We start from the raw sequence: 4,299 nt of genomic DNA, 5'->3' as shown, positions 1-4,299 counted from the left end.
GGTCATTCCATACACCCCAAGTTATATCGTTTGTAGTGTTAACTACTAATCTGCAATGTTTAAGCCCTGGCACTCGCTCGAGAACGGTTAGATATTAATAACCATCGAGAGTGTCATTTTATATACACACAGCCGCTTCACCTCGCCAACCTAACGCAATGTTGGGTAGATGTCACACCTGTCTGTAGCGTATCAATTCTAGTCACAAGCATGTAATAAGGGGAAAAGTGGCATTAGAAGTTGTTTATTACTTCCCTCTGACGTACGCGAAAGCTAAATCCAGTTTAGGCTTTAATTAAACTTCGTAAAGTAGGTTTAGTATGGACTGGAATTCCATTCTCTTTCAATTTTAGCTTCTAAGTAATGCTGAAGATTGAAAATTAAACAAAAAAAGGAAAGGTAATTAGAATAGTAATAATATTTTAAAAAGTAACGGCGTAGTTGAACCATTTTTATGTCGCTTAGGGGTTTTGGTGGTTGACTCTTTTTTTTCCAAGTTGTCTTAATTTTACAATAGGCCGTCGAACGCCTTACCAAAAATCAAATGTGAACACTCTGGCGAAATCCATATCGTTATCCAGCCAACTAAGTCAGCTGTGCTGGCACTGTTTAATCAGCGCCATGATGATGGTATGGCTAGCTTTATAAGCAAATTGGTCAGGTCTAATTGATAATTTCAGGACGGAAGATAGCGCTTTCTTGTAGACAAACTTTTCGAATATTCTCATGATGATCCTTTGGTCAACACGTTCCTATCCCAAGGTATCGAGAAACTGACAAACATTTACTCCAGAGCCGCTTGATCCACGAGAGTAATGTCTGGACGATTATGTTCCATCGTCTATGCTGTCTTGACCCTCCACCTCATCACATGTCCACATTCCCATCCTCCGACACCCTCACCTTAGCAGGAACCTCCCCAGTTATACCACACGTCAGCGTACTTTTACACGATTCTTCCATGAAAGCTCCCAGAACACCCTCAAGCCCATACGATAGTGCCTCCCCCGATACTCCCTCTGTGTCAAACTCGCCACATGCCCAACTAACTCCACCTCCTTGCCACACACTCTACACGTTGGATGTGCGTGCTCACCTTCTCAATTGTGGCCCGTGCTCCGTGCTGTTCCCCAAATATCCAGCTTTAAGTCACAGCCACGATTTCTCAGCAGTCACCTCACTGACATCCCTTCATCATAAACTTCCCATGCAACCTCTTTACCCGAAAGGTCTCCTTTCTTGCTTTCTCCACCCCCTCCTTGTATTCGTTCTTCGTTTGTCCCACCTGCAGTGTCTCTCCAACAACATCTTCAACATCAACTCGTCCCTTGCCTTGACTTATCCAAACAGATAGATTTTCTCTTCTTTCACACACTCATACACACTCATCAATTCCCTCCTGTCATTGTTCCTCTTCATGTACAAGCTCACTATAATCCCCTCCTTGTAGGTGGAACGCTCCAAACATCGTCAACCCCTTCCTCGTTTTCACATCCATCGATCGTCCTCAGTTTCCGATCCCCCAATCCAAAATCCCTGCACTGTACCTCACCACACTTAAAGCCCATGCATTTATCGCCATAATCAAATCACCATCGTACAACTTCGACCTTGCCTCCAGTTTCACCCTCCTCAAACACTCCTACTTGACGTTCTCCTTCTGTATAATATCTGCACCTTCCAACACACCCAAGTACTTATACCCATTCTCGTCACCTTCAACTAGCACCTGACCATCCGGCGACACAATTCCTTCACAAGTAATCTTCACCCCCTGCTTCAACACCAACACAGCACACTTGTCCAGCCCAAACTTTATCCCTATGTCAGGTGGAAAAAAAAACCCAGCACAGCATAGATCAAACTCTACAGCTCCTCTTCAGACCTTCCATTCAGGTGGCGTGATCCAGTGGTTAGGGCCTTGGGTCTGCATGCGGTTGCACCGGGTTCAAATCCCGTTCTAACCTCTGGGTTGGATTTCTTTTCGGTCGTCCGTGATTCAACTCTACCACGCTTTGTAAATAGCCAACTGGTTGCCTCCTGCCGGTTGGGGCTCTTAATCATGTTTCTGTTAAGTTTGAATTATTTCTTTCAGATCATTATTTAAAAAGTGGAACTGCACTTCCACTATAAATAAAGCATTAAGTAACACTTCCCCATTTGACTTTAACACAGTCTTCCAATGGCTCATACTACCACACAACAAACTCTTCAGGTTTTCAGCCACTTTAACCGTTTTCAGTATTTAACCATCCATGAATACGGCACCATATGATAGGCCTTCCGATAATCTATCCACCCCATGGCCTAAAACCTTTTCCTCACCCGAGTCTCTCGTGACACCGCGTTGTCTATCGGTCGCTCATCTGGAAACAACCTATTACCCTGAAAATGTCCATACAGCTTATCCGCCAAGATCCCAGTGAGTAGCTTCCACATTAACGGCAAACATGCAATTGGTCTGTAGTTGCCAGGCACACCGTCCTCCCGTTTAGCAATTGCAACCACTCCGGCACCTCACCACCGTCCAAACAACCCTTACACCATCCGAACGCGGAGTCTTCCAATTCACCTTCTTCGGAATTCAATTTTCCACATCCTCGACACTAATCTTCACTTCCTTTTGTTTCTCCACATTACCGATCCTGTTCCTCACCTCATTCAACCAAGAAGCCTCCTCGTTATGCCTCTTCTCCACCGACCAAATACCATTCCATATCCTCGTCGCCTCCCTTGCAATTGGTGCTTGGGTCGGCCCTGAGTTCACCTTGCCCCTCAACTCCTTGTACAACTGACTCTGGTTATTCTTGAACAAGGTGGTCTGTCTAACATTCATAAAATTGTCTACAAACCACCGAATTTTAGTGCGCGCATGCAGATTGAATCTTCCTCTTTAATGACGAACTCACCGCGACCGTCCCCTTCTCGACAAACTGATACCTCCTACTCAACCGATCCATCACTTTCCTCCCAAGCACAGTCCCATTACTCATCTCCTCAATCGTTGCAATCGCTAAATCCTGCTGCCATTTCAGAATGCTCTTCACAATTCTTCTTTGGGTTTCTTCTTCTTAACTTGTTACCTTTCTTCTTCCCCAACCTGTCCGCAACTACATACGACCTAGTGTACAAAAGTCTATTGATCTCTGACACCGACATCCCATCTTTCATAATATTATGCATCTGCCCTTTCACAACGCTCACCTCTCTTTTCATTTTCCTCCTATCCTGAGCCTTCAAACCAGCAACCTTCAACCTACTCCTCACTACCAAAGACTGCTCCCATCTTCTGAAGTACCTCCTTCTCCTCATTGCTTTCCACTCTAAGACCATCATCATAGAGAGAAGTTACCAACTTCCCCACACCCATTTGACCTCTCCATCGATGCCACCCATCTTCTCCATACCATCCTGACCTGAAGCCCTCTCCTCGCACTCAACACCAAAACAATTCAGCTTCCGTCCCTCTATCGATTCCCCGGACAACCAGGTCTTCCTTCAAACATCACCTACAGCAACTTCAAAATCTACCTCACACTAAGATTCTTCTCCTTCACCTACAGCCTCTGACTCTGTGACAACACCATCCACACCAGACTCACATCCCTCCATACTTTCAGGATGAAATCCTACGAGCTCTTCCTCATCATCACGTTCTCCAAACAACTCATTCCACTCGGCTTTTATCTTGTCCTGATAAAAAGAAAGGAAAGGAACTTAGTGTCTGTAAACTGAAATTAACAATAAACGCAAATCAAGGCAAAAGTCCTGATTCGCACTAACCTCCTTTCTTATGTCACTCTTACCATCCTCTCAATCTCAGTCCTCGACAGGCGATTCACCTTAATCCACTTTAAATGTGGGATCAATTGCTACGTTAGCTCTACGTCATGTACTTAAACATAACTGGGTTCTTCCCGCACACTCGAACCTTTCTCATCCCACAAAGCCTTCTACACTTTTTCAGACCAAAACTTCAAGGAGTTTCAAAGGGCAAATGTTGAAATTTCAAGGACCTCTTTTTTATTTACGTCGATGAATTTACCCATGGAAAAAGTCTAATACATGCATGAAAATAATGCAAAGGCACTGGTAACCATTCTCGACCGCACAGCTCGTCGCGTTTGTATGACCTACTGGGACCACTATATGAGTGACTACACCGGACCACTATATGAGTGCCTACACCAAGTAGTTACCCATGACTTGAGTGGCTGATTATTTTTACTGAAGTTTTCAAAGATTAAAAATGCGGGTCCGAAGAAATTCATCGGTCACCGCAAAACTTAGACTGTGCAG

This window comes from Montipora foliosa, chromosome 9 (genome assembly GCF_036669935.1).
Source record: "Montipora foliosa isolate CH-2021 chromosome 9, ASM3666993v2, whole genome shotgun sequence".
In the NCBI taxonomy this organism is placed as follows: domain Eukaryota; kingdom Metazoa; phylum Cnidaria; class Anthozoa; order Scleractinia; family Acroporidae; genus Montipora; species Montipora foliosa.
This window is presented reverse-complemented; position numbering follows the sequence as displayed.